Here is a 12,742-nt window from a genome sequence, read left to right as displayed (position 1 = left end):
TGGCTCGCTAGTCTCCCTGAGGGCAGGGGACGGTTTCTCATTTGGTGTATCTCATAGTACAATTACAGTGGAAACTATAAATCTTTGCCAAATTGATATGGCTATTTCTTTCCATAGAGTAGATGCATGAGACTGTGTGTGTGTGTGAGAGAGAGAGAGAGAGAGAGAGAGAGACAGAGAGAGAGAGAGAGAGAGAGAGAGAGAGAGAGAGAGAGAGAGAGAGAGAGGTAGAGTCATTTTTTAAGGTTTTCATTAAAACACCCTTGCAGAGTGTGACAAATAGAGATATGTAGACTACACCCTCCTTTAAAAAAGGACTTGCTACATAGATACAGGAAATAGGGTCACCAGAATGCTTCGAGTTGTCAGCAACTCCAGAGTCTGTCTCAGCTGCAGAGACCCATCTTGAATGAGTTCACGCGTTTCCCCAGACATTCTGTATCTGGTGACTGTTAGCGGCAGGGGCAGAAAGGTCTGGTCGTTTCTGCCCGATGCAGGGCCACTCTGGTGCTAGACTGGCCAAGGCTTTATTGGCCTGCATTAGTTTGACTTCCTTTGTACAATCCTGCTTCTTTCTCCTTCCTTTCAACTAATAAACATATGTATTCTTTTTATATAATAAACATATTGTACCCCTAAACTACATCTGGAGAACTCAACCTATCACAGAGTCATTAAGGTTAATGTAACAATGCAATTTAACTATTTGATTTAACAAGGATTTGTCATCTTTTAGGGAAGTACTGTTCGAATATGGGGCTCTGACTTAAGTATCAAAGTCCACCAGATATTATATCAGAAAATCACAAGATTTTCAGGGTTCAGAGGGGGAAGAAAAGTCACATGGTATAGGATGAATTTCTACAAAAAATAAACTTTAGATAAGAAGTAATTGAGTTTGTAAATTTGTAGCATCCTTTTGAAGTTACTAAATCCTTGACAAAAGGTTCTATTAAAATTCAATGCAAATATATACTTATATGTATCAATATTCTTACTATGTTATCAGTGAAAAAAATTGTGATTTGCTTAATACAGAAAACTATTACTACTGTTCTCTAATATTTGAATCGCAATACCTATAGGAAGAGTGTATCTATCTCCTGTCTCTATTGAACTTAAGCATGGCTATGTGACTTGCTTTGGCTAATAAATTGTGAGTAAAAGTTATTTGTTATTGCAGCATACCCTGGCCTAATCCTGACTGATATATCCCAAATTACATACTATCCCACCACCCCAGAGAAAGCCAGTGCTACCATGTGTTACCTTCTTTTATAATTTATATTCACATGCATGTTATATGTGTGTATGTATGTATGTTTATATTTATACTATACTCATATTTACCATAAGCTGTTTTTTAACCTTTTATACTCACAGAAGTTAATGCTATCATTGCTTCAAATCAATAATTGCAGTTAAGTATAAACGTTTATCTGCATATTAAAGTGCATGCACCCTTTGTATAATATAAGCATCCCATGCTTTTCCTTGATATAATTTTAAATCTTGGATAAATTTAAAATTCTTAATAAAACAAATTCAAATAATGATGACTTAAAAAGGTTTATTAAACACTTAATTCTGGCTTTTTAACATGGATATCCCCATGTTTTATAAATGTGGGCACTAACTCAGCTTGCTTACCACAAGCTTTTGGCTCATAGATCGTGTCGAGGTTCAAGGACTAATGTAATCACCTTCCATGTCAAGTACGATTTCACCTGTTTTTCTTCATAGAAATTATTACAACCAGCTTTATATGTTGATTATGTTAATTACATGCCAGGACTACTAGTTTATTTTGAAGTAAATATTCTATATTTTGCCCAAAATTCTCCAGTATGATTTTCTGAAAATAATTTTTATAGTGTTTCAAATTTGAGCATTAATAACTTCTAAATTTTGGTAAGACTGATTTTCAAATGGTATTTTCAACCATAGCATCAGGAAAGCACTACCTGAATTTGTCCCAGACAGACTTGTTGAAATTTTATTCTTTCTCTTGAAATTTTTTTTCTGTAACCTTTTTACAACATATTGCACTAAGTCAAGAGCATGAGAAGATATTTTTAGCTCTGATTCACTGAATACATAACTAGATTTTGGCATAAAAGCTTAAAACATATCATGAGGAACAATAATGTTGATCTTTGCTTCTTGAAGTTTCAGGGTTCATATTTAAAACATCAACTATATCTGCCAAATATGTCAAGCTCTTGGGAAAGTTATTATGTTGGCAAATTTGCAAGTATCTAATAATTGAGAAAAAAAAATACAAGAGTTTTTTTTTCCCCCCAAGGTATCTTTAATTTTATACTCATGTATAGCAAGGAATTAAGCATATTTTCTTTGTCAATAAATTGAGAAATCTACTAGCAAAAAAAGAGACAAGAGTGATGATTTGATCTTTGGCAATTTATTTATTTTCATTTTTTTATTACACGTATGTCAGCAGTTTGACTTTTGCTGTTAGATCCTAAAAGAGAGATACTTTGGAATTTCTACTCCATTTTATCTTTTGGCAGTACTCATGATACAAGAATTCATGAGTTTTATTTATTATTTTCCCTTCTGTGATCTTAGGTCTTTTTATTTTTGATATTAAAAGAGCTACTTGAAACAAAACTTTCACAATTATTGTGGATTCTTAACAAATGTTTGCTACTCCTCAATTTCTTGTGCTTCAGAGCATCATACTCTGTAGATAAAAACTTCATTATAGAAAATAATGTTGGCGCGATCCTTGTACTCACTGAGTTTGAGAAATATCAGTTACTTTTGCCCCTTTACTTACTATATTGAAATAATGGCAAAATATTTTTTAAAGCAGAGATCTTGCATAAATGTGCTTATGCTGTTCTTGTGGAATAAGAATACCAATATAAATGATCTCATTAATCACAAATAACAATCAAATATTTCATATACTTCATAATTTGCCAGGACTTTATCTGAAAGCTTTATCATTCTATACTCTATGTATTCCCACCAGCCAGGAAAATTTAAATGAACTCTACATTGGTAAAATTTTTCAAACTGTTATTCTGATTAAAGAGGTTTTTTTTTTTGTTTTTTTTTTTTCAATCTATCCCATTTTGGAATCTATAGCCCACAACCCTTGCCCCATAAAAAATTAGCTATTCATAACCATGTTTAAGAACTCCAAAGAATTTTGCGTTTTAAAATCTTAATGCCATTGCTTCTAACACACCCCTCTGTACTTCTTTGGGGGAAATAAACCGCCTAAAAGGATTACTACTGGGTCAAATGATATGAGCAAAAAGTTAAAAATGTTTCAATTTAGGTAAGAAGGGGAAGAGTATTATTCACATTCATTTGTCATTCTTGTTTCTCTCAGAGTCGTCAGTAAGCTCCTACTGTATACTTTTTATTCATCTTTGTACATTTTGCAGTACTTCATCCATTATAAGAGTTTGAAACTATATTTTGATTTTCAGATGGTATGTAAAAAAGATGGGTTGACAAATGAACAAATTATAATTGCTTACTTTTTTTGGTTTGATTATGTGTTCAAGAATTACAATTTTTTAATTTACAAGAACATGTACCTGAAGCGCATTAGAGTATATTTCATAAAGTTTTTTGACCCACACATCTAGTGTGATCCGTCCCTATGTGTTACTCTTACCCTTAGAACCAGGTTATATGCAAGGCTCCTCTACTCTACTCTGTAGCCAGCAAACGTTATTCCAGGATGGCCACCTGTGATTTCTCTATCTTCCCTCCCTTTCTTTATTGCTCTTCTTTCTCTCCTCTCTTCCACTTCAGTTCACTGTTTCTAACTTTTTTTGCTCATGTTGCTTTTATCCTATAATTCCGGTATCTTCCATATTTCTAGCAGGGCAGCTCCAGAAGCTGTTTTTGGAGTTAAGATATTCCTAAGAACTATTGAAGCTCCCTTTTTTTTTCTTCTTCCATTTCATGCTTCGACTCCAAAATATTTTATGTGGCCCACTTTGTTAACCTTTTTTTCCCCCTCAAATTCTTGAGGATGTTGGATGATCAGAACATTCCATTGTTTATAACCATGCGCTTTTTATTTTTCCTTTAAAAATTCAACGTGGCTTCAAAATAGCATGAACATCTTTTTAAAGGGGTTATTTGACTCCGTTAAAGTTTATGATGTGGTTTAGGCTCATGCGTGGTTTGCCAGAGGGCATACAGACCATACCGATAGCTCTTTCACTGTTTCAAGAGAGCACATTTTACACCTTCTTCTAATGCAAGAATAGCATACAGTTCTGTAGAACAACACTGTTCTACTTTTAGAAATTTCCCCAAATTTCGTGAAACTTTCCAAATCTATATTTAATTTAATAAAGTAAAATCATGTATACCTCCAAGAAGTTTTGTAAAGTAAATATATAGGTATAGAGCTATGGAAAGGATATGTGTTCAATTTATGAATTAGCCCCTACAACCCTACGATATTGAAATACTTCAGACACGAACTATTGGAGCGCGAATGTCTTTTCATCAGAGAAGCGCGGTTCACCACAGTCTGACTGCCTGCGTAGATCTATACAATCTGTCTACCCATGGTGTCATTGCCAGAAGCCAAATAATAAGTTTTTTGTTTTAATGGAAAAGATCTTTCAGGTTGCTGGTTTTACATGATGGGAATGTGGTTGGAAATGCTTCCTGTTCCAGTCACCAGCCCCAGGCTGCCCAGGCATTTTGGATTCAGAAATGACAGCTGAAACCAATTAGGCCGACTTATGGGATAGCTAAGTCACATGTAGGTTTAATATGACCAAAAAGGAGAATACATTATACTATTTTTTTTAAATGACTAATTTAATTAGAAATAAACCACAGCACTGTGATTGCTTTGTGAGGAATTTTATGTAGTATCAACTATTGTGTGTGTTAACCACCCTTGTGCTCCCAGGGAGTATATGTGTGTGGTTTACTGGTAGAATTTCAAACTTTCCTAAGTGGCTTAAAACCAGGTACAAAGAAAATAACCCAGAAGCAGGCTTTGTAATATGTAAAATAAGACTGTTCAGGAACAATGAAATATTTGATAATATTCCATTTGAGAACATATTTTTGGTGATGATGGAATATGAGTAGATTGGAAAATTGTATTGTCTCTATTTGCATACCATGTCCTATGGTACAAACTGAGGCATAATAATCAAGTTGTAATTAGAATTTCTACTTCAAAGGGAAGAGATAGAATTTTTGTACTGTTCATGAATGTCTTTTTCTTTGTTTTTTTGGTTTGTTTGTTGTTGTATTTTTTTGTGTTTTTTTTGTCATTAAAGATAGGGATTTCAATGCATTATTATAAAGCCTAAATAACATTTGATAGAATACTTACAGATTTATTTTTTAACCACTGTTTTAAAAATGGACCCCTTTGATGTATAGTGGATACAAAGTGATGTAAAGCATATTGAATGGTTGTGATTTTATTTTAAAGGAAAAGTTAATTAAGGTTTCTTTTCATCTTATTCTCACTAATGAATGATGCTCACATATTGGAACTCACAACATTAAAATGTCATTAATTATAATTTGGGAATGAAATATATGGTTACTATAAAGTTTAAGGGAAAAATGCAATTTCAAAGTCAATTTAAACCTGTGGACTTCATATAAGAGCAGTTTGAAACTAACTGCTCAGTAATTTGATGTATTAATTCTTACAGCAATGTAGGCTGATTAAAACAGATTATAGCTAGAGGAAAATGGCATTGATTGCTATAGAAGAAAGGAAGGGAAAACTCAGCTTCTATTAGTTTTCTTCAGTTTCCTCTAGCAGCAACAATTCCCCAGTGAATTATATGACTTGAATGAGCTACAGGTGAAATGGGTTAAAAACTAAAATGACAGCGCGTTCTACCACAGTTCATAACTACCCTTCAGGTATGGTTTTATTTAGAATGTGTGTGGTGTGTCCAAGACCTGGGACAATGTCATTGAAGGTGATATTAGACAGTAATGGAGTAAGCATCACCAGTAAGTATATGCCACACCTGCTTCCTTGGTCATACTAACAGTTACTATTAATTTTGGGACCACATGCAGTTCCACTGAAGAGTGGCAATAATTGCTCTTGTCCTTTAGAAGTTGCAAATTTCTTGGTCTGTCTTACCAGACAGAGTACTATTTAAAAGTTCTTCATGGGGTCACTTACCTGGAGGAGATAGGAGTGTCTAGAATCAAACTGGGATGAAGACTAAGGAGCTTCTAAAATAATCAGAAATCAATCAGGGAAAGAAACACTCCATATTTTTTGTTTCCAGTTTGCCCATGTTATCAACTAGTTCCCTTTTTATCCCACGTGGTTCCACTTAATTTGTTTGTTTTTTTGTAAATCAAGTTTTTATTAATTTTGAAATAAATGTATAACTAAACCTTGGTGATTAAACATAAAGTAAACCTATCCCTTAAGAACAAAGAAATTCAGAATTAGTTTTATTATCTTCTGGAATCTTCCCATATTCTTACTCTTGTGAAGCAATTTTTTGGTGTTATAAAAAAAATACACCAAGCTTGAATATACTGAACCTCCTCTTGCTGTCAAAATGGAAAGCTAAATGAAACTGAAGTAAAGGATGGGGAGGCTATGTTAAACATAACTTACAATGAGGATTTCCACTGGCTATCCCAAGAAACCCTTTCTTACTTTTAGCTTAGATACTAAAAATAGAGCTGTGCTATTTTCAGCATCATATTTTGGCAGTACTTCCGAAGAACATCAAAATTAGCTGACAGATTTCGTGGACATTATGCTTAACATTATAGGAGAATGGAAACGTGTGCGTGTGTGTGTGTGTGTGTGTGTGTGTGTGTGTGTGTGTGTTTGGGAAGGGGCTTTTTTTGGACTGCTGCTTAACAAGAGAAGTGCAGTCTGGAAGCATAATTTCTCTGAGGACCTTAATGTCTCCTGATTAGGAGGTTTGATTATTTGAAGAGCCTACAATGGGAAAACCTCACTTTGTGGATAATATGTTGAGGAAAAAGGAACACAAGGAGGTACTGAATGGCTATGCCTACGTAACAATTGACTTATACCCATTTCCACCCTGGATTATGCGTGGGTTCATTTCCTACCCAAGAGGTTGTCTGAGTTTGTGCTCTTCAGAGAGCCTTTTTACCAGTGTCTTTCAGTGGAGGGATGTTGCTTCTTTCTCTTAATCCAAAGTGAATTTCAAAAAGAGCAAGGGATGGAGAGTGGAAAAAATATGAAGAGATGAATTTCATAGTCCAGTTTGTCTGTCATCTGTTCTTTGGCTGGCTTCTCTTTCCCAGTCCTCTTTTAAAGGGCTGTTATCGCTCAGGCCTGTTTTGAAACTGGCGTTACATTCATAATTTACCTTGGTAGTTTTTTTTCATGGCTTTTCCTTGAAGTCGCATGGCTGTGTACTATGAGTCATGCAGTTCTCAGCTCTCCATGTGATTGAAATTAACTGAGACTGTACTGTGTGAAAGTGCTCGTGAGTAAAAAGTCTTTTCGATTTTCTGTGGTCTTTCTACCTCCTGCCTTTTTACAAAAGGAGATTTCTCTCCTGCCTTCTAAATTGATCCAGCCACAAAGTAATCAAATCAATATGGGGAAACCCAAATTGTAACTGTGGCAGACTTCTTTAACAGAGAACATTTATGTTCAGGCTGTTACGGTTTCACACACGTTCCTCAAATTCCTTCCCCTAGAAACACTCCTGCACTTACTTGTATGTCAATAACCAAATACATGCAGCCGAGAGGAAGGAGGAACCAGATTTTGAAAGACGTATGTGCTGGGGTGGGGATTGAGCCTTTGGAGCCTCTTTCTGCTCTTTCTCTGCCTTCCGCTTCACCTGTAAGCTTCGCCACACTTGATGGCTTCATTTAACACCACCTACTCCACGGAAGATGGATGAGGTGTTCTTAGGCATTCAGGTATAATCCTGTGTCAGACACAAGTGCTTCTGAAAGCATTACCCTGAAGAGCAGCAGCCGTGATGGAGTGAATAAGGTGTGGGGAGATGGGGTGAGGCCTAATGCAGTGAGGGGAAGAGGAAATGTTAGCCGAGAGCCAAGATAGAGACTGGAGGATGCAGACAGAGCAAGCATGCCTGATCTACAGGCATCTAGCCTGAAGGTGCCCCTTTTATTAGCAGAACAAGAAATAGCCAGAGGTCAAGCCCAATGTAGCTGAGATTATCTGTGTGTCATCAGAGGATAGTGACCTGTTGGTCATGTGCCTCAGGAGCCTTCTGTTCTAAACTTTTATACCCAGGATGACTTTAAAAAATGGGATGACAGAGTACCTTCTAGCATTATGTTTAAGTTTAGTTTTGTATTTATGGACCAGTGCAAATCATAAGGGGGGGCACATAATCCAAAGTTAAAAAGAAGGATGTGATGAAATTTATAATTTTTGGCACATATAATGCAGTCCCAGATGTAGTACTGTATATTCAAAAAGAGAGAGGGAAAATAAGCTATTTTTAATGCAGATAGAAGTTTGTTATGGTACAAAAGGGGACCTTGTACTACCTCCTCTCTCTTCCTCTATCTGAGATTCTCCATATTCTTACCCCTAGTCATTCAGAGTAATCTCAGATCAATCATATATTTGCGAGATGTAGTTTCAGTGGTTGTGTACAGAGATCAGTGAGGTGTGAATGAAAATGTCTGGCACAGAGACCGGAAGAACACATACAGATAGAAAGGTGAACTGCTACCCCTACGAGCTCCAGTTTTCTGACTGTATTTATCATTCCATTTTAATGATAATCCTCCCAAATATCCCTTCCTACTTGAAACACACCACAGAAAAATCACCATCATCATCATCTGTCACATCTACCATGTGCTGGGCAATGTTCTGAAAGCATTCTGGGTATTTACTCATTAATCTTCACAATGTCCACGTGAGTAGGATGTATTAGGATTATTCTGTTTACATAGATGAAGATACTGATATCCAGAGGTTGTATATTGTGCCCAAGGTCACACGGTTAATGACAACTGTGTATATTCGTGTGATGGGTATGCACACACACATTTTCATGCTGTACATCTAAGGAAATAGGAATTTTAAAACTTAAAAGGTTTGGGAAAATCTCTATTAAATTTCCCAACATCTCATTTCTGAAGAGTCCTTCTTTCTGAAGTTCATGATGCTAACATTATGTGGCTCAGAAGGCTAGCATGTGCTCCTTGAGGATCCGGAATTCTTTTTTCCCTACTCCTGATACGTTTCCTTCTTTATGGTTTTGGTTTCTTTTATAATTTTAAACAAAAAGCTTAAATACTTTTTTCTTGGAAAAAACTACGATACTTTATAAGTAGACAAAATCCACAGAATGTAAACTTTTGCCTTATATGTACAAAATCAGCATTTACTAAATATATGTCATATATAGTACCACAAAAGTGTTGCACCCAACACCATTCCACTTCTTTAATTTATTAATTTTAGAGGATCACATTAATAGATGTGCTTACGTTGCACTTTTTTCATTTTCAGGTTTCACCTTGTTTGGTGTTGAGGTATTAGTCTTTTAATATACATGTTATTGAATTCTAGTACCTGCTATCATCAGAATGTATACATCTGTGGTTATAAAGAGGTTGGTTTAGTTCTGTTCACCTCACCCTTGTTTTTGCATGCTTTGACATTGTAACCATAAAGGAGGAGTGGGAAGCATTTTTATCTTTTACTTTGTTGTGGAATAATTTATATCTGTTACTTGAAGTTTTGGAAGGTTTTTCATGAAAACCCTCTGAACTTAGTACCTTTTTTAGGTTTAGCTCTTCAATTCTTATGTCTTGTAGAATCAAATTTAATGATTTATGTTTTTTTTAAAAAAGAAGTTTTGTCTAGATATCAAATGTATTATAAATGTTTAAAAATGTTTATAATTCTGTTTAGTTTAGTTTATAGTACCATATGTTTATAGTATATTTTTAAATCTCCACATTTTTAGTTGTGTCATTTTCTCATTCTTAATGTTGATTACATTTTGGCAAAACCCCTCACTTTAAGAAGAAAATCAGACTTGCTAATGGTTTGTTTTATTGGGCTTTTCAAAGAAGTGGGTTTTTGTTTAATCAAGCCTGCTGTTTTCTAGTTTTCCTATTTAATTAATTTCTGCTATTAACTACATTAATCACTTCTGTTTTCTTTGGGTCTTTTTGTTATTTGGTATTCACTATCTTGAATTTATTGGCTTTATTTATTTTCTTATGTTAAAATTAATGTATTTAAAGGTGAAAACTTTTTTGACGGTAATGCTCTGACAACTTTACATTGCTTTTAAATATATTACTATCATTTTTTTTTAAATTTTATTAGTTTCAGGGCACAAGACAAAGCAAAACTTAGACATTTATCATTTATATCCCTCACACTGTGTGAAACCCCCTCCTCCATCCACTATCCCTCTGACATCGCACAGAGCCAATACATTTCCACTGTCTCTATTCCTAATGCTGTACTCCGCTCTTACTATCATTTTTAAAAAAATGATCTAAACATACTTAGGTTTAATATTTTTAAAATTTCCATGAAAATGGATTATGGATTGTCTTTGCTTCTTCTTTTCTCATTCCTTCCCTTTGACTGTTTTTCTTCCTTATTTTATTTCTGCTACTATTGACCTTAAGACCTCATTGACTGGAAGAAACACCACTTTACATATTATTAAGAAAGATAACATATTCAAACTATGATTGCTTCCTTATCATTTAGAATTTTTACTTTATGCTTATTAAAAGGGCCCTATAGCTTTTAATTCTGGCACAAAACCTGAAATTGTCAATAAATGGTCTCCAGATAACAATTACATCTTCCCGTCTTTCTTTCTCAATTGGTCCTTAAACTATTTGTTGATGACTCATATCATCAAAGCAATAACTCTGCAATTAGAGAAAAAAAAAGTTTGCTCAAACACAGGCAATGACATCTGTATTCCAGCTACTGCCTGGATAATAGCAAATTAATGCTATTATTACAACATTAAGATAAAAAATTATATATCTTAGATTGATGAAATATAGTATACCTTGATGTTAATTTGATTTAGTGGTGGGAGAGGATGTGATATTAGTATGATTTCTGCTTTCTGATGAATTTTGAGACTTTCTCTGTGTCTAATATATTGTCAATTTTTATGAGGAGGCTATTTGTGTTTAAAAAGAATTGTGTAACACAAGATTATTGGGCACAAAAGTATGAATTTAACTGTGTTATTCATATCCTTTATAACCTTCCTTTTTTGCCAATTCCACTTGTTGATTTTTGAAAGAAGCTAAGCCCGTCAAGATTTTGTGAATTTTCAGTTTCTTCATATATTTTTACTAATTTTTACTTTATATTGATATGCCATGCTGTTAGGTGCATTAATATTTAATACATTTTCCTTGAATTCTATGTCTAATATTTATGTTGATACTCTGATTCATTTTTATTGATATTGACCACTATCACTAACATAAAATATAAATAATATGAGTATATAATAGAAAATATATTTTTTATTTTATATTTTCTGTTATTTTTTGTTGTTGTTCATTATTCCTACTCCACATCATGGAAACAGTACAAATTTGATTTTCTTTGTTTTATAAACTGAGTTTTTACCTTTTTAATACAAATTTTAGCATTCTTTGTTATATAATAATTGATATGAATGTACTTTCTATTTACCATTTTACTTGTGTGTGAAGCAATGAACACATTAGATACAGTTCTCTCGCTTGTGGTTCTTACTGTGCTATCTATGGGCAGTATCTTAAATAATACTGTATTTTTGTATATCATGCTATAGGTTTTAAAAAAGTACTTTCTTGTGTACTATTTGTTCTTCAAACATTTTCTGAGAGGGAGGTGTTAGCCCTATTTGAAAGGACAGAAATTAATAATATTGCATTACAAAGTGGCAGTCTGGGATACAGAATTCATTCCTCAGTTTGTTAAATGCATGATATAAAACTTTTATATAGTCACCCAGGGAAAACTCCATGGAACCCATTATAGTTATATTTTGGGGGCATTTTTAATGAGCTATATACTATATGTAAAATGATTTCCACCTGTATTTACTCTGTTCTTTGTGTCTGACATTTTCCCTTGACTAAAGATTAATAACTTCCAAATCCAACATAGTTTCTGTCCTTACAGAGTTTGACTTTGATGTGGAAGTTAAACACCTTGAGTGTGGTCCAAAATAAAGGCCATATTGCCTAGGACATACCTAAGAGCATTTCTTCTGTCCCCTTTTTACCTTTTGCCCTTCAATGGCCAACTTCTTTGGTGCTCTACTCATGTCTTACTTAAAAGGAACTTCTTCCAGAGGCCTTTCTGAAATCTTCAAACCATAATATGTTTTCCCTGCCAAGCCCTCAAACATTATCCAATACTGTTGTAAAGTAATACACAGCATACTGTGCTACACATCCTGGCGTGTCTGGTTTTTCCCATGTGCAACTGTTTCATTGAAGTCTATGTCTTTAGGGACTAGTGTAGTGCCTGGAACATAATGAGGGTTCCAGACGTGCATGGTGCTTAATGAATGAATGCTACATTGTGCTCTGTGTCCTCATCAGTTACCAACTGGCATGAAATAAAAACTCAGTAAAGGAATCTGAACTGTTGTCACCATGGCTACAGCAAGGTTCTTGAATATGTCATAAAACTCATAATTCCTCAATAATTGATTCCTGACAATGGGACGTGGATACTCATGTTCTGTGGCTTTTACAGAATAATTAA

The 12,742-nt window shown here is 34.3% G+C and overlaps 1 protein-coding gene across 4 annotated transcripts in view; it reads left to right on the top strand.

Annotated features, from left to right (window-relative positions):
• CDK14 (cyclin dependent kinase 14) overlaps positions 1 to 12,742 on the top strand; it is a 547,463-nt gene that overhangs the window by 251,321 nt on the left and 283,400 nt on the right. The gene's annotated exons all lie outside the window — the stretch shown is intronic.

This window comes from Rhinolophus sinicus, chromosome 4 (assembly GCF_057876585.1).
Source record: "Rhinolophus sinicus isolate RSI-liver-muscle chromosome 4, RSI-T2T, whole genome shotgun sequence".
Classification (NCBI taxonomy): Eukaryota; Metazoa; Chordata; class Mammalia; order Chiroptera; family Rhinolophidae; genus Rhinolophus; species Rhinolophus sinicus.
Note: the sequence above shows the minus strand (reverse complement) of the source record. Positions and strands in the feature narration are given on the sequence as shown.